Below are 20085 nucleotides of genomic sequence, written 5' to 3' on the forward strand. Positions count from 1 at the left end.
GAGCACATTTGAAACTGTGCTAATTGAAACTTCCTCTTTAGAGGAGGCTGATCAGAGCCAGCTGTAGGAGTCAAACAAGAACAGATTTCAACATCACGTGAAAATTGCCTAGCAAATTCAGCAAGAGCAGGCTCTGAGAGAAGAGGCATTCCAGGCTGAACAAATGCTCTAATTGGCTCCTGGCACGCTGTGAAGAGTACTGGTGACCTCCGTCTGGAGAGCTGGGGAGAGAAACTTCTCCATGAGTAAGATCTGAAAAAATGAATCCTGGCCTGCAGTTCTCAGAGCACGGTCAAGAAACATGTGTGAGAAACAGCTCAGACAGCACGGACTCAGTGAAGAAGTAAAACTTGGTTCTGGAACAGCCTCCCCGACCTTGGTAAACTAGCCCATTTGACCACAGCCCACTAGTATGAAGCACAAAAAACCAAAGTATCCAATTCACAGAGAAGAAACCAATCAAGATCCAAAGAAGAAACCAATCCCTGGAAACCTCCCAAGGAAACAGGCAACATTTTAAACATCAAGAGTACTGTTTCTTCCTCCCTTGCCCAGTTCACAGTGGGCTCTGCCAAGATACCAGGGCTGAGCTCTGCAAATGCATTCATCTGTGGGCTTGCAAATGAGGTGGGGTGGTCATCCGTTTTGTTTGTTTTATTTGAGAAAGCTTTCCGCATATGTAGACAAGTAGTCTCTGATGGATAAATGTAAATAATATATGCCACCTAGCAAATGCGTGAATTTTATTTCATTTAGTTGAGTGGGAGCCTGGAAGTTTTACAAACAAGTTTTGCTTTATGAAATCTTTAGGTGATATATAAATTAGGAAAGATTACAGGTCTTTCCCATTTATTTACTTATCAATTTAATGGCATGTCTCCTCTTGTAACAGACTCCCCTTGATTCCTGGAGATACAGGATAGATGAGGCTTATTTAAGTTGAAGTAGAAAGAACCATTATGTTTTATGCTGCAAAGGGCCAAGAGTCACTGAATGTCATATGAATTGCAGTGATTATTCTGGAGGATATAATTATGGCTTTACAAAAAAACAAGAAAGTTAAATATTGGCTACATCCGTACCCTTCCTGGACTGCGGCAAGTAACTAAGCTCTTCTTGTGGGATCCCTTTCCTCTTACTTTTAATAAAAGAGTGTAAACTAACTCTCTAGGCTTAGAAATCTGAATAAAGCACCGACACAAAAGAAAAATTATATATACAACACCATATAATTCCATCTCTGATGCATTTTTTTGTCCTTGAAAACAACATCCAGAGTTTACCTGGCTGACACAGTGTAGACCGTCTTGCTTGCGACATACATGAACGTCTGAACATCTAGGAACATCAAATGCTCCTATCATCCCAACAGCTCTCACAAGGTCACTTTCTCTGCAATGTGATTCACATTCCATTGCTCTGTTTCTGGATTCCCTGTATCTTGTTTGTCCAATTGCTGTAGCTGTAGAAACGGCTTCCACTTAGTGGAAAAAGGGATTGAGGAGTTTGGAAGTTTCTGGGTTCTCAAAACCTTCCCTTCTTTCATCTTTCTTTACTCTTGGCTCAGAAAATTGTGCATACGAATGAAGCTATGCAGCTGTTCGAAAGAGTGGGGGCTCAATGCTGTCTTCTCCTTCATCCCACGTCCTATGACTGTTGACTGCAGCTGGAAAGAAATGGTTTCTTTACAAGCACACCAGGAATGCATCAGTTAGCTGCTTGTCTTGGTGGTTCCCATTCAAGAATCAATCCACAAATGTAGTGAATCAGACCACAAGGAGAAAGACTGCTAACCCCGAGAATCATGTCAGGATCTAAGTGTGATTTCTCCAAGTCAAGGAGAAATCCAAGTCATGAGATCTTACAAAGGATAAGCCCTAAGAGCCAGCTCTTTATTATAGGATAAAAATTCTAACATTTATCATGAAGGGCATGAAAAAATACTACACAAGAACTGTCATATTAAGGTATCAAATAAATAGCAGACTCCTAAGTTGACTGACTGTAAGTAAAATGTCAGTGCAGAATGGTAGGTCTTACTGATAAAGGCAGGTGCTGCCTCCTGCTTCCTCAGCCAAGCATCTGTAGTTACATTTCTCACACTCCCTGTGGGTGTGTGGTAGATTAACAAATGGTCAAGACAGCAGAAAAAGGTAAATGGATAAGACCAGATTTTTCAAAAGGAAACAAAACAAAAGAAAAACAGAAAAATTAAATAAAACCACTTCACCTATTCTTGCCATTAGGCAGCTCTCTTTTCCTCCCTGTTAATTACACATGAAGATGTGGGTTTGGGGGGTTTGTTGCTGTTGTTGTTGTTTTGTTTTGTTTTTGTTTTTAATGCTTTTAGAAAATGAGACCAGCTGAGTTGCCTGCCACATGTTCTCACAATGATAAGCATTAGAAAATATGGACAAGTTTTATTAAAATGTGTGTCTTATTTGTTCAGAGACACCCGATAGCCAACAAAACAAGTTAGAAATTACTATAGGAAAAAGATTCAAGAAACGACAACAACCGCCAGGTAGATGTGCTGTGTCGCACCTGGAAGTGGTTTCTTGAGAGAGCTGCCAATCCCAGAGGAGGGCTCGTGAGAAGTACCAAGGATGAATGGCTTTGTGGGAGCAGTTTTCAAAACTCTAGAGATAAAGATGAGAGCCTAAGCACTACTAAGGGTCAGGAGACCCAATTCCACATACACTGTGTTAGGATACTAAAGCCAGGCTTGGATCTGGATCTCACGTTCTGGGGCTGACAACATGTCCTCCCTTTGATCCCCTCTTAGTGACTGCAGTTACTTTCACATGCTAGTGCCACCAGTGGACAGCAAGCATCACCTATGAAGATCCCACTTTACTGAGAGTTCATTGGGCGATTTACTTTCTGGTTAAGCTTATTGAGATAAACTTCACATTCAGCTAAATTCGTTGACAAGCACAGTCATGTAACTGCTAGGATGCCAACAATATTTTTGTTGTTGCTGGAGCTGAGCACAAGGCATCACCTTACACTAAGTAGGCATTCCTCCAGTGAGCCAAAGTCATTTGATTATCTTCAGGCATTCCTTCGTATCCCTTTGGAATCAACCCAAGTATGCTATACTTTGCCCATGGTAACCATGGACTCAATTTTATCATTAAAATTTCGTCATTTCTGAGGATGGATTCATGCAGTATATGAACTCTATCTATCTATCTATCTATCTATCTATCTATCTATCTATCTATCTATCTATCATCTATCTATCTTTCTATCTATCTATCTATCTATCTATCTATCATCTATCTATCTTTCTATCTTTCTATCTTTCTATCTTTCTATCTATCTATCTATCTATCTATCTATCTATCTATCTATCTATCTATCTATCTATCTATGCACTGAGAATTGAGTCCAAGCACTTGCTAGGCAAGTGTTGTAGCACAGAGCTACATCCCTAGCTCAGTATACTGACCGTTGAGGATGTGTTAATTCAGCACTAGTGCATTGAATATGTCCGTGTTTGCTTAGGGGAATCCCTGTTTTACTTCATGACAGTAATGTTTCATTGTGTAGATATACCACAGTTTATCTTACATCAGGTAGTGGATATTGAAGTGACTGCCAGGATGGACCTTTAAAAACCCTACACCTGATATTATCCATATCTCCATAGATCTTTGCATAAACACATATTTTTATTTGTCCTGGGTGATATTTGTCCCAAAGTCTCATATACTTGGATACTCTGTGGTTCTACGTGGAGTTGGAAAGCTGTTAAGAAAAAGATCACACATGGACATATGGAAACAAGGTGTGGAGCAGAGACTGATAGAAAGACTCTCCAGAGACTGCCCCACCTGGGATCCATCACATATACAGACACCAACCCCAGACACAATTGCAAATGCCAAGAAGTGTGTGCTGCCCGAAGCCTGATATAGCTGTCTCCTGAGAAGCTCTGCCAGAGCATGACAAATACAGATGCAGATGCTGGCAGCCAACCACTGGACTATGAGGACCCCAATGGAGGAGTTAGGGAAAGGACTGAAGGAACTGAAGGGAGGGGTTTGCATGGCTCCAGCTGCATATGTATCTGGCATCAATGGGAGGAGAGGCCTTTGGTCCTGTGAAGGCTCAATGCCCCAGTGTAGGGGAATGCCAGGACAGGGAGGTGGGAGTGGGGGAGAGTACCCTCATAGAAGCAGGGGACAGGAGATGGGATAGGGAGTTTGCAGAGGGGAAACTAGGAAAGGGGATAACATTTGAAATGTAAATAAATAAAATATTCAATAAAAATAAAAAGAAGTGCAGCCTAGTGAGAAAGCCTGAGGTTTTCTAGTTATCACTTCAAAAGGGATTAAGAAAATTCTTTCTTCTGTGACCATGAAGTAGTTCTTATCCAAGTGTGGACATAAAAGAGAAGCCTGGCTACTGCCCTCCTCCATTGGATTTCTGACTGATCATGTGATGTCATCTTGCACATACTCCTGCCATGACGGTGGTACTGTCCTCATGAGGTGCTGTGGTTAATGGAGTCTGCACACCAGAGCTGACACTGCATCCTGTTTGGACTTTCAGTCTCCCAGCATGTAAGCTAAGTAAGCCTCTTCTTTGTATAGTTTCTCAGTCTCATCATTAGCTCATGGTGATGGAAAATGAACTATCAATGTGTCTGCACCATTTGTATTGATAGCACCAACCTACAAGTGTTCAAGTTTTATAATGTTCCTGTGAAACTTGTTGGCCAGGTTTCTTTTCTTCTTAATTAAAAACAAAGTAAAAGAGGCATAGCCATTTTAAATGTAAACTGGAATCGCTTAAAAGTCCTCAACGTCTCCAAGATTAAACATTTTAATAATAACATATTTTTTATTAATTTGCCTTTTGAATTTTGTTTTAAAATAATTTCTTATCATTTTTCTGTTTGGAGGGTAAGAATTCTCTAGATATTCACTGTACAAGTCCTTTATCAGGTGTATGTATGTTTTCAACCTGTCTTACCATTATTTATAGCTTGCCTTCCTCCAGTGTACTGCAGAGCAGACATGTTCATTTTGGGGAAGCCCTGTCAATCATTTCATGCATCATGTCCTTTAGTCCATGGAACTAAAGTTTGTGAGATCCTTCTGTTGTTTTCCAGAATGATCTAGTTTTAGGTGTTAGATTCAGGCCTGTGACTGACCAAGTTGATTTTCGCTCGTCGTGGGGAGAAAAGGTTGGCGTCCACTTATTTAAATATGTTGATTTTGATTTTTTTTTTGAAATATAAATTTCTTTATTAGACTGCTTTGGAACTTTTCAAAGTCAATTTCGTGCATACTGGGCTTCTCTCTGGGCTGTTTAGTCGGGCACATCTATCTAGACATTTGTCCCTTTGCTCTTCTTGCTGTCTTAAACACTGCAGATTTATGGTAAGTTTTGCTTCTGAGTTCCACTGCCTGGATTTGTCTTACAGTTTGGTAGGTTACTCTAGTTTCTTGCCTGTTTTCATGGAATGTTTATAATCAGCTCTGTAAGGGGAGAAAAGCTTTACACTCCTGCCTTTGGCACTTTAATTGGGATTGTGTCAAATCTGTGGAACAAATTTTGAATGAAATTTGCTTAACCTGTTGACTCCCCCAAATTATGAACATTATTTTAGGGTTCTGAGCACCCAGTTCTTGAGAATACGGATTTAACAATGTGGTTTTGAAAGCACTCTTTCTTAGTATGTCACTATTGCAAAAAGCATTGGGTTATCTAACTTGTTTCTAATTAATATTGCTAAGTATTGGAAAAGTTAATTTTTTTGTCTTTTTTTTAATGTACAGGATATATTCTTTCCAATTTTTTCTCTCTTTTTTAAATTTTATTTTATTATTAGGTATTTATTTCAGTTACATTTCCAATGCTATCCCAAAAGTTCCCCACACGCTCCCCCACCCAATCCCCAACCAATCCCCCACCCACCCACTCCCACTTCTTGGCCCTGGCGTTCCCCTGTACTGAGGCATATAAAGTTTGCATGACCAATAGGCCTCTCTTTCCACTGATGGCCGACTAGGCCATCTCCTGATATATATGCAGGTAGAGACATGAGCTCCGGGGGGTACTGGTTAATTCATAATGTTGTTCCACCTATAGGGTTGCAGATCCCTTTAGCTCCTTGGTTATTTTCTCTAGCTCCTCCATTGGGGGCCCCGTGATCCATCCAATAGCTGACTGTGAACATCCACTCCTGTGTTTGTATGGCTCCGGCATAGTCTCACAAGAGACAGCTATATCTGGGTCCTTTCAGCAAAATCTTGCTAGTGTATGCAATGGTGTCAGCATTTGGAAGCTGATTATGGGATGGATCCCCAGATATGGCAGTCTTTAGATGGTCCATTCTTTCGTCACAGCTCCAAACTTTATCTCTGTAACTCCTTCCATGGGTGTTTTGTTCCCAATTCTAAGAAGGGGCAAAGTGTCCACACTTTGGTCTTCGTTCTTCTTGAGTTTCATGTGTTTTGCAAATTGTATCTTATATCTTGGGTATTCTAAGTTTCTGTGCTAATATGCACTTATCAGAGTGTACATATTGTGTAATTTTTATGTATTGATTTGTTACCCAAATAATCTTGCTGAAATTCCCACTAATGTTCAGTAACTAGTTACAGATTCTCTAGGATTTTTTGATGAACAGCAGCAAGTCATTTGTATATATAGACTATGCCGTATTCTCTTCGCTGTGCAAGGTACATTTTCTCACACGGGCTAAGACTTATAGTGAGAACAAGTGGAAAATATATACTTTTTGTGTGTTTGTAGCACTTTTTTAAAAAAGGGAAAACATTCATTTTTTTCACCTTTTTATTATGTTAATTGCAAAAAAATGTTTAAAGTTCATGATATTTATTTGGTTACAGAGGTTTTCTTCCCTTCCCATTTTGCTAAGAAACTTTAAAAAAGCATCATTAGTGGATGTATATTCAGTCAAGTGCCTTTTGTGCTTTTCTTGGGTGACATGTGATTTTTCATTTTAGTTTGCAATTTGGTAAAAGACTTCACTGATTTTTTAAAAAATATTGGAATATCTATCTATGGGATAAATTATATTTGACATGATTTTATAATTTTTTGTGCTTCTTGGTTTATTTCTCCCAATGTTTTGTTAAGAAACCAATTTTTAATCAATACTTTTAAAAATAAATTTCACCATTATTTGACCCACAAATAAACAATTTAACCTTAATGAAAATGGAGAAAATTGAAAGACAATGGAAATAGAGATTTGGAAAAACTTCATTGTATGATTATTGAGAGAAAATTATTTTAAAAATATCTATGCATGATACATTTATAGTAAGTTAAAGACAGAATTCAGAATACTAAAAGAAGACTGGCAGGTTTTGGTTAGTACCCTCTCCTGCCAGTAGATCTTCACTACAAGGACAGCTCTAACTCAGAGCTGCCCGGTGTCTGTGATGAGAGCATATTCAAAGTGTTCCACAGTGAGAGTGGCACTTGAAACTCTCTTTTATGACAAGTAGACTCTGACTTGTACACTCATCCCATCATGCCTTGCCCCCATCCTTGAATTTGACACAGGGACTCTAGTCTCCCAGGAAGATTCAAGAGTTTTGAGACTTGTTATCTTTTACTCTTTGCCTTATTTCCCATTAAAATTGTTTTGATGGAGAAAAATAAAAATGATAAGTCTATATCTTGTTAGTTCCCATATTTTCTGCACAGAGGAACTGAAATACATTTTCTGTATTTTCATGGAGACAATGGAAGACAGGAGATGTTTTTATTACAATGAATCCTTCATTTTCCTAGCTCTCAATGTCTTTTGCACTTGCCATGTGTTTGACATGAACAATTTTGTTCATTTTATGAAACTCAGGTTGAATCAGTCTTATTATAAAATCACTACTTAAATAAATGATTTTCAGATTTTTAAAGCACTTGAAAATTTAAATACATTTCTTACTTACATGTGAGAAATCCTATTTATTAGATTCATAATATCTAATATCAGATAAGGTATGGTAACACTAGTGATAGATCAAATGAAACTTAGGATCAAAATACAGGCTCATGTAGCAGGCAAACATTAATTCATTAAGTAAACACACACGCACAAACACACACACACACACAGGAACATAACACATAGTATTAAATACACATAATTACTAGTAATGTTAATAGTGGCTATAATACCAAGTACAATTTCTGAGATAGTATGTGTGTGTTATGTATATAAAATTGTTCTATTACTAGTATCTAATGAAATTGTGGATCTATAGTCAGAAAATTGCATCTTTGAGTATGCAAGTCTTAGCAGCCAACACAACCTTAACACAGTCCAGGTGCTATAGCAGGACTCCTACCCAATGTAGTATTCTAGGGGACTCCCTGAGGAAGGTAACAGGGAACTATGACATTGGCACTTTTATATCAACCAGGACAAAGGATCATAAGGTTGTCAACTGCAGACAAGGATGTTACACTTCAGACACTGACTTGTTCAGGTGGCTTCATGATCTTCTTTGTATTTTATGCTTTGAAAGTCTGTTGCTTTATTTCTTATTGACTAGAAGGAAGGGGGGAATTTTATGGAACCTCACTCCTAGACAAAAAGCTACAGGTGGTTAACCACTGCTGAGAAGGAGAATTAGTCTTCTCCACAGATGAGCCCCCTGATTGGCTACCCAATACCATGTGGTCAATCCTGACATGTATGGCAAGCAACACTGAAGACATAGAGGGATAGATAGATAGATATACATGTGTGTGTGTGCGTGCGCGCGCATGTGTGTGTGTGTGTGTGTGTGTGTGTGTGTGTGTGTGTGTTTGTGTAGCAATAATAACTAAGGAAAAAGAAGCCATGAATTTGGAAAGAGGGAGCATGTGGGAGGGGTTGAAGCTAGCAGAGAGATAGGAAAATGATATAATTTTATTTCAATTAAGATAAAAAGTACAAAATAAATAAATAAAATAAAAATAAGTAACAAATATTATATTAATATGAGCCTACAGGTTCAAGCCTGTGATATCAATGACTTAGGAAGCGGATGTAGGAGGATCAACTAGTAAGACCTTGCCTCAAAAGATAAAAAAGGACTGGATACAGATCAGCAATAGAGTTCTAGGAATATGTAAGGACCTGGGTTTAATTTCAGTAACACACACACACACACACACACGCACACACACACAGACACAAGTAATACGTTAAACTTTAGAACACTGTCATAAAACACCATAGTGGGGAAAAAAATACATTTTCAGGAACCCTGCAGGCCACAGGCCAGTGAAGCAGATAGGCTTATTACAGATCTTTACAGCTTCCTTCTCACTTCCAAATCCAGCACCCAACACCACCATGAAGTCTCCTCCCCAGCTCTGCAACAAAGGATATGCTGCAGTCGCAGCCCTGCCTCTCTGCCTCCATCACCAGTGCATTATGCATACCTTCTCTTACCACCTTCCTTCCCACACATCCCTTGATCCCAGCTCCAAACTCCAGCAGGCTTTTCCTAGGAACCCACCAGCCAAGCCTGCCAGAGGAGCAAGTAGGCCATCAAAACAGGTAGGTGAGCCTCACATCTTCATGTTCTCCCATTTCCTCCAAATCCAGTACTGCAGTTTCATCCTCTGCTTCGCAGCAGACTACTTGCTATGGCTTGTCTTCACTCTCTGCCTACATTCCCTGGGGACTAAACTGATCCTGCTGGAGCACACTGATTTCCTCTCTCTTGTGGACCCCCTCAACTCCCATCTCCCACTCCATTCTTATAACTGTCAGCTCCCAATACCTAAAAACATTCTGCCCAGAAAACCCGTGGGCCATACCTGGCAGAATCCCAGAAACATAGAGGCACTGCAGTCTCCTAGGAACCAGAAAGTGCAACAGAAAGCAAGGAATAAAACTTTCAGGGAACAAAGACATGACCAGATATAAGCACATAGAATTACAATCATCCAAATCCAAATGCTTAGACGCCAACATAAAAGCACAGTCAACGACAACCAGGACGATATCTCTAGATCCTAGCAATTCTACCCTGGGAAATACAATATAGTTGAAGCATAAACTAAGGACTTTAAAATAGCCTTAAGGAGGAAAAGAATAAATCCTTTAAGAAATCTATGAAAACAAACAGTGGAAGCAAATGAATAAAACAGTTCATGGCATGAAAGTGGAAATAGAACTCATACAGAAAACCCAAGAGGGAAATCCATGAGTAAAAACTTAAGAACTTAGACAAGAACTTCAGAGGCAAGCCTTCTCAACAGAATATAAGAGATGGAAGAAAGAATCTCAGGCATCGAAGGCAAAATAGAAGAACTAGATGTTTTAGTCAAATAAAATATGAAATCTAAACAAAATCCAGGCAACATCTAGAAAATCCAAGACACTTTGAAAGGACCAAATCTGATAATAATAGAAATATAGGAAGGAAAAGAAACCCAGGTCAAAGACACGGAGGATATTTTCAGCAAAATTGTGGAGGAATACTTCCCTACAATTTCAGGTAGGAAGGAGATGCCTACCAAGGTACAAGAAACATGCAGAACACCAAATACACTGGGCAAGAAAGGAAATTCCCCTTGGCATATAATACTCAAAACATTAAACATACAGAACAACAAAAAAAAGCATATTAAAAGCCACAAGGAAAAAAGACCAAGTCACATATGAAGGAAGGTCTATTAATATATCATTCGCCTTCTCAATACAGACTCTAAAATCCAGAATGGTCTGGAAAGTTGTCAAGAAACTCGAAGAGACTACAGACACGACCTAGACTACTATACTCAGCAAAAATTACAATCACAATACATGGAGAAAAGAAAACCTTCTGTACTAAAACCAAATTTAAACATTATTTATCTTCAAATCTAGCCCTATAGGAAGTTCTAGAAGCAAAACTTCAACCTGGAGAAGGCGATCACATTCAAGAAAATACAAGGAATAAATAATCTAAAATTAGTAAACACACACACACACTACTATCATCACTACCACCACCACCAACAACCACAATCACAACAACAACAACAAAATAGCAGGAATCAACAAACATTGCTTACTGAAAATTCTCAACATCAATGGTCTCAATCCCTCAAGAAAAAGACACAGACTAACAAAATACGTGTGAAAACAGAACTCATCCAAGAACACACATTAACATCAAGTATAGACAGCATCCTGGGGTAAATGTATGGGCCAGATATTCTAAGCGAATAGACCTTACATTCAAGGTTTACAGCCATTTTAATATCTGGCAAAATAGATTTCAAACCAAAACTAATCCAAAGAGATAGGTAAGGACACAACATACTGATCAAAGCAAAAATGGACCAAGAGGACATACCAGTTCTTAACATCTGTGCATCCAGGTTCGTAAAAGAGACAGTGTTATGGCTTAAATCACATATTGAGCCTCACACACTGATAGAAAGTGACTTCAATACTCCACTCTTACCAATATAGAGGCCATTCAGCAGGTCTCTGAGCTTATGTCTTTTCTTGGGGTCTTTTTCCTTTTGTTTTATTGTTGTTTTGGTTTGATTTTGGTTTGGTTTGGTTTGGTTTTGGTTTTGGTTGTTTTGGTTGTACTGTTTTAATATGTTTGGTTGTGTTTCATCTTATATTTTATTCTTATCCTTTAGAGGGCTGCTTGCTTTCTAGTGAAAGACAGAAAGGAGGTGTATCCAGAGGCAGGGGAAATGGAGAAAAACTAGAAGGTATAGAGGGAGAGGACGCATAATCAAGATATATTGTAAAATCTACTATTCAATAAAAGAAAAAAAGAAAAGTATTTTAAAACAAATTAGGGAATTATGAGAGAAGCTTTATGATCATCTATGAATGATATGATAGTCTACACATAAAATCTAATGTGCTCTGGATATCATGGCTCAACAGTGAACCATTTGGTTCCCAGCACCCACTGCCTCATAGTCTCCAGCATTAAAGGGTGAAACGATAATCTCTTGAGCTCCTGCAGACACTGCCATGCACTAGGAATGCTCATACACACATATACGCACTGATGCACATCAGTTAAAAAAAAGTAAAGTCTGAAATATAAATCATTAGAGTTAAAATGAGAATTTTATAATTGCTAGAATTTAAGACCAACATTTAAAAAAACAAAACAACTGAGAATTAACCCATTAATAATGAATTTAATAATGTAACAAAGACGTAATTTACAAGAGCATCAAACATTTAAGATAAATATAATTAACCTCTAATTAAAGATGGATGATATATTAAAAATGTCATGTAACTAAAATCATTATTCCTAAAGCCCAAGTTGGTGAAATATAACAAATTCATCATGGGAAGACTCAATATTTAAAGATAAAGATTTTCTCTGAATTAATGTCTAAATTTTACACACTTCAAGGAAACTCCAATCTAGTTCTTTATTTCACCAATTCAGCAACTAATTAAAACACTCAGATGGAAGAGTAAAGGGCAAAGAAAACTAAGCCAATTTTAAAGAACAATAAGAAGAATAATTTCCCTAGGAGAAACCAAGACAGTAAAAAGCAATGCAGTTATAATATTTCAGGTCGTGGCAAAGAAATGCAGAAAATGAGTCAAAATGGGAAAGTAATTTGAGAGAGGTAAGGAAATGACAACATATTCACCTAATGTTGATAGGCCAACTGGATATTCAGACTGAAATAAATGTATAAATCCCTACCTCGCATATGAGCAAAAATACAATTTAGATAAAGACCTACATTTGAAAGGAAAACTTTGTATCTCTTAGAAAGGAATAGGACAGAATGTTTTATTATAACCCTTGGGTAGAGAGGACTTTGTAACATATGGTGTAACAGCAATCACACAAATGAAAGTATTGATGGATTTGATTACAGACAATTCTGTTCTTTAGCATGATGCTAATTGTAGAGTCTAGTAAGTCACATGCAGGGAGAAGGTACTGGGGAAAACTCAGAAACAATACAGAGACACAGCACAGAAGAGGAAGAATAAATCTCAATGGGATAAAAGAATAAATGTTATATAATGTAGAGGCACAATATATTTCTTATGTTAAAAACCTTACAAACATTACATATATTGATGTAAGTACACATACATGTAGATTATATGTAACCATCACTTTCATTACAATCACATAAATGAAAATGGAAACAATGGACAACAGTCCGTTCGTGATATTAGCAGTTATCTCCAAAGTCTGAGAACACATCAATTGCTTCTAAGACTTGGGGAATTTTAAGCTCCATTTTCATAATTCAAACTGATATGTTTACTTCAAAAACATTTCAATAAGATGTTGGAGATTTGAATTGTTCTCCCAGAACAGAAACCCTGCCTGGTTTATGTTATAGAGCATCTTGTTTCACTCTGGGGCCATAGACCATGCTTCCTTTCAGCCTGACTATTCAGATTCTTTGCCTCCTGGTCTCTCTAGATAATATCAACCTGTTTAGTACCAAGTAGTGTCTCTAACTCCATGTTCAGATGTTGAAGTTCTAACTCCTACTCTTTAGAATATGAACATAATAGGAGATATGGTCTTTGATATATAATTAATTCAAAATTATGTCTTTAGTGTAGACTTTTGAACATTATAATGGAGAAGAAGAGGAGACCAAGATATTCACATGAAACAGACAGAAAAAGTTGTGACGATACAGATGGAGGTTGATCATTCACAAGGCAAACAAAGACACCTTAGAAGAAGTAAATCCTATAGGCACTATGATCTCAAAATTCCAAACTCTTCATGGTGAGAAAATAACCTTGGTCAAGCCTTCCAGGCTCTGGCACATTGTTATAGCAACCTGTATAGCTAGCATACTGTAGTAGAAAGAAGAATCCTTGCATATCCATGGGTTCCTGGGGTGGTGCGACTTTGATGTAAGAACTCCTGCATGTAGGATCACCAACTCAGATATAGACACTAGGAAGAGAAGTTATGCTCACTGCAGCTGTTAAATATAGAAACTCAGTTGTGTCTAGAGAATAGCACAGTGCACAATTCATCCCACGTAATGTGGATGTGAAGTGAAAAATCGAAGTTAAAGCAACATGGTGTGTGTGTGTGTGTGTGTGTGTGTGTGTGTGTGTGTGTGTGTGTGTGTGTACTTACATCAATATATGTAATTTTTGTACGGTTTCAACATGGAAAATGCACTGTACCTCTCCCATCTGTGCCATTGTGGCCACTTCTGGGGAAAGAGAGAATGAGGATAGGTGCAGCATGTGTAGGATTTAAAAATATCTCCAATTACTTCTTTGAGCTTTATTGATTTTAGAAAAATTCATTGTGAGGCTGGAGAAGTAGCTGCACAGAGGGCCTGAGTTTGGTTCCTGATGCCATGGGTGGCTTCCTACTGCCTGTAATTTCACCTCTAGGGAGGTTCAACCCTCTTCTGGCTTTCAAAGGGACTCAGAGACACATGCACCCATGAATTTAAAAAAAAGAAAAAAAGAAAAATTAAATAAACTTTTAAAAAGAAAAGACATAGAAAATATAGTAGTGTTTTGGTATTTATTTTTCATGGCTAGTGAGGGAATTTGTGCTAAATCCTTAGTTTTATGAATGCTTTAAATCTTTGATTATAAAAGAGGGTCATTCTAGATTTGATTATATTACAAAATGAACCAAGTTTAGAAACCGTGTCTTCCCTACAGAAGGATTCATCGTTAAATGACAGGTGACCTGTGACAAATTTAGGGAGCTGTTTGTAGGACATGGTTCATTGCATCTCCTGGGTTCCTCCTTCCCCTCTGACCAGACTCTAGCTAAAACAGCGAATCATGCTCATGCCTTCTCTGCTGCAGCTGTGTGCTAATTCTAGACTAAACCCCTCAAATTAGCAAGGGATAATCGTATGCTAATTAAACCTGGAGCACAAAGCAGTTTTTCCAGAAGCAATGAAAAAAAAAACCCTCACTGATTATTATCTGTGTATACTATAACAATTTTAGAGGTTCATTAAAGATTCTTAGAAGAAAATATGCAAAGATAAACATGGGCAGAGTCTCTTCTGCAGCAATGTGGATGCTAGTTCTCAGCTTTGAACCATGTACAAACACTGGTATTTCTGTATCTCTCCCACCCCCAATCCTCCCACACACACAAAAAAAAATAAAATAAAATAAAAAGAGGCACAAAACAAATATTTCAAAATAACAGAACCATCACAACAATGCAAAGTATCTAATGCACAAAGACTTACTGTGTTTTTATTACTAAATTGTCTTCCTGCATTCTCATACTCTCTTTTCAAACTAATTGGACATTTCCATGATTTCAGGTGATGGAATCAAATGCACTCTTTTTTTAAAAACTCAATTACAAGTTACATTAGTTCTTAAATTACTGAACAATGAAGATAGTTGAGAAACCATTGTATTTCTTACAGTTAAGTTGACAGAGATATAACTATGAAAGTCCATAAATATTTAGAACTTCCAGACCTGGTGACACATGCTTTAATCCCAGCACTTAGAAGGGAGAGGCAGATGGATCTCCATGAGTTCCAGGCAGGAACTAAAGAGCCATGTAGGGCTTATTTCTTTCTTAATGCCAGCTAGATGACAAAATGTTCATCAGTATTTACATAATAATTAGCTATCTAATATTGTAACACAGAGTAATCAGAACTAGCAAAACTTAAACTTTGCATGATATTACAAAAAAATCCTTGAATTGTACACTCCCCAATTATAAATTGGTCTGCTAGGTCTGTTCTTATGAGATCAATTATAGATAGCTTTTAAAGATATAAGTATGCCCATATATTAAATAACTACATGTGCCTCAAAGAGTGTGTAGATGAGGGAGGGGGGTTAAAAAGAGAGAGAGATAGTATGGATGGCATAGTGTGTCTTGCCTAAGTAGCCAAAGTTAGTGTCTAAACATGACAAGCAATTAGAACAACATGGCTTATAAAATCCTGCTTGTAGGCTTTTAGTATAGATGGGAACAGTTTTAAGGCTGCCTTTTGACTTTTATGGTTTACCAAAAACCAGAGTGGTGGTCTCTAATCTAGAAATAATTTAGGGAATATTTTAGACAGATCTTGTACTATTCAGTTTTTATTTTATTATCCCTCTCATGTTGAGAGTACAAGAAATATTATTGTCCACTAAGTTACCACATGAGCTATTGTATCATATGTTATGTTAGAGTCAAGGCAAGTGGGAACAAGAATTTGGGGAGGAGATGCTTTGGTAATGTGTTGACTTCTCTGTAGTAAACAGGGTTTCTCTGTGCAGTATTCATTTCCTCAGGCATGTCGCATTTATAGCTACCCCACTCAAATGTCTGCAGCCATGAGATCAGTGACAGAAATAGTACTTGACAAACAAGAGACGGAATGGCAAGCCTGTTATTCATTTGCCTAAATCTATTATAATGGGCCTGGCAGTGCTAGTCTCATTAATAGAGGGACCTTTCTTTCTAGACGCCAGCTGGAATAATAAAGGCAGCTATGTGACATTTAAAGAGCAAGTGCTCTGCTCTCTGTAGATGATCCTGTTTCTGATGCTTACCATTTACAGCTGAGAGACCTGACTAGGAAAGAGTAAAGCACAGAGAGCTTTAGGGTTAAATGTGATAACACAGCAACAAGGATGTGAGAGGGATTATGTATGTCTAAGCTCCTGAACATTTATTTGAGCTGTTTATACAATTGTTCTTTGCCCATGTGACAGTCCTAGAGTTGGTAGAAATACATCTGTTGTATTTTTCTTGAATAGGCAAAAATAAATGGTAATTGTGGAATGTTGCTTTCTGCATAGAAATATACATCTTTGGAAACACATTGTTCCAAACAAATGAGGAACATGCAGATCTCCTCTGAATGACTAGCAAAACACAGACTCATTCTGTTGCCTTTGTTTTAATGCACAGATAATGACCTTGGAAACCTATATTATGAGATCTGGCCTCCTAAAAAAGACTGAGCCTACAAACTGATCACTTAACATTCGTATAATAAAAATTTGTCTAAAATCTCAAATAGGCAAAATAAGAAGCTTCGGGGAAGCCACTACCTGCTTTCCATTTTCTTGTTTAGAGAGAAAAACAGGAAACTAAGACACAAATAATGGCCTATAGGGCATGTATAGTATATCACTTAGGCAGGGAAGCGCCTCTATCTCTCTAAGGTTCATTTTGGAATTTTAAGGGGTCCCAATTGTACTTGGCCCAGTTCATCACTTTCCACTAGATATGCTTGTACTGTGCACATTAAAACCATGGAACAGCTGTGAATCAGCAGACTCAAGAAGCTTATTCTGAGTTTTGCTGGTTCGTTTGTTTTTGTTGTTTTGAGACAGGGTCTCTCTATGTAACCCTGGATGTCCTGGAGCTCTCAGTGTAGACCAGGCTGGCCTCGAACTCACACAGATGCTCCTGTCTCGGCCTCCCAGGTGCTCGGGTGGAAGGTGTTCTCCATCATACTTGGCTGCTTTTAAGAATTACATTTATTCTATTTTCAGACTATCAAATGAGATCTGGTATTGTCTATTGTTGGTTTTTGTTTTTGCTCTTTGGTGAGAGATCTATTCAGTTGGACTTATTTGCATAGTATCTAAACAAAAATGTAATATAGTTTTCTATTTTATAATATTATTCAATACTAGTAGGACTATAAGGAGTGAATATATACGTATCTACAAGTCTCTGTCTCCATTTATCTTTGTCTCTCTACCGCTATCTCTCCCCCCTCTCTCAAACACATACATCCTCTATCACACATAATCACACACTTTCTCTCATGCACACATACTCTTTCACATTCTTTCTCTTTCTATCTCTGTGTGTAAGTGTGTGTGTGTGTGTGTGTGTGAGAGAGAGAGAGAGAGAAAGAGAGAGAGAGAAATAATGAATACAAGCAGAAATTTAAACATAAAATATTTTAAATGATATTATTAAGGAATGGAGAGGAATGATGTAAAAGACAAGATGATATAAAGCACACCTCTTGCATGTTCTTTACATGTCATCCTCAGAGATCTTTAGGGAGCTCAGGATACCTCATCCTCCATTGGTACAGCAAGTCACGTGGTACAAATGTCACATTAGTTGACATTTGAACTGAAAAGTCCTTACATCCACATTCTAGACCATCGGAAAGCACAGATGTTTACTCTATGATTCAAAACAGTAGCAAAGTTAGTTAAGACTTAGGAGCTTGTTTTCCCAGAAACTAGTAGGGGAAATGCTGCTTGTTACAGTTAGGGGTAAGCTGTGCTCTGACTTAAGATATTTGCAATTCCAGGCTTACTAAAGCTCCAACGTGCTAGGTGGTAAACCTTTCCGGGTTCCTAAAACATAAACAGTCCTAAAAGTATCTCAGGACAAAGCCTTTGTAGAAAAACTGCTTATAACATCTACTAATTTAAATGCTCAGTTAGAACTGTACTTTACAAAAGCTATAAATGATTTAAAGAATTAACTAGATAGCACAGGTACTTATTCAAATTTCACATTCATTCAGTATAATTTTTGAGAGTTTGCTCTTGGAGATCTGGAATACTGCCCCAAATGTCACTCATAACAAACATTCTTGCTGATTCTGATAAGATTTCCATACATTATGCTCATCCACGGTCGTCCCAGAAACTAACATTTACGGACTTGATATTAGTAGTAGATTAATTCTGAAGAAACATAACCACGCTCCTTGCTGGATGGAGCGAGAGTGATTTTTCTTATTATATTCTGATTTACAAAGGAAGCCGTCTTCAGAAAATGGTCACCCACTTTGATTACATCCCTCCCTTAACTGTGCTTTTAACTCAAATGGTGATTTAACTCCCACACATCTGGGTATTTACCTATTCAATCAGATTGCAGTCAAATGACATATAACATTTACACGGTGAGCAGTACCCACATTGACCCAAATGTGCCGACTTTGACTTGAATAAACTGAAGCATAAGTCTCCTAGGTCTAGACTTTATGAGAGTATGGTACATACAAGCAAAAATGTTGCCTGGGATTCATTCAGAGCAATGGGTCTCAGTACCTTTAGGGTTAAGTGACCTTTTCACAGGGGTTGCTGAAGACCATCGGAAAGCATAGATATTTACTCTATGATTCAAAGTTAGTTGTGAAATAGCAATAAAAATAATTTTATGGTTGGGGCTCATCACAGCATAAAGAACTGTATTAAAGAGTTTCAGAATTAGGAAGGTTGAGAACCACGGGTTTATAGGGAGGGCAGACCCAAGAGAAATTTGAAAAAGAAAGTTGTTACCTGGTTGTAGAGAGGCAGTAGCTTTGTCCGAAATAGTCCAGGGACAATGAGGGTTTGTTGGAAAATGAGATTTCAGGTCTCTGCTAAGATCTATTTGGATAATAAATTTGCATACAGAGATTCATGAAAATTGGCAAGAACATTTGGAGTATAAGAGAGATTGTCACGTTGTTACCAACTACACCATTCTTGGTGATTTTAAAGAACAAGCTACAAGTAGGTGTAAATGCTATTATTTTTCTACTGGGGTTTAAACAGTAAGCCCTTGAAATGCCTACTGTCTCTGTGATCGCTCAACAGCTAGCTTTATGATGTTGCCCATGTGAAACCCCTTTTCTAAAACAGATAAATGTCCTAGGAAAATTTTTCTATGAATAAAAAAATCCACTTGGATAAAGAGCAGAATGCTATGTAGAAATTCCCTCAGAACAAGAGATCCCTAAGACTAAAGTTCTTTAGTCCTGAAAACAAGGGGGGAATCAGACTCTTCCATCCTGTTTTGGTTTGGGAAGGGATTTTTCAATGATCATATTCCTTCACTGTCTGAAAATGTAACTGAGAAAGTCAATGATAATTGTTAGATTACTCTAAGGCAACAACTACTACAACAATGAAAAAGACCACATTTCCCGGGAAAACTGAGACACCCCCCCCCCACACACACACACCATTTGTTGCAAGGTAAATATAATGTGTATTCATTAATTAACCATGAATTAGAATAAGTTATTAGGAAAGACATTACTTTCTTTTCCATTTGATTTAACTAGGACATGAAAGTTATTAAATTGTTGGGTTTTTTTTTTTTTTTTTTTTGTAATACAAATACATGATATCAACCCCCCACACCAATTCCTCAAATT

Source organism: Mus caroli, unplaced genomic scaffold (genome assembly GCF_978045245.1).
Source record: "Mus caroli unplaced genomic scaffold, Mus_caroli_1 scaffold_19, whole genome shotgun sequence".
Taxonomy (NCBI): Eukaryota; Metazoa; Chordata; class Mammalia; order Rodentia; family Muridae; genus Mus; species Mus caroli.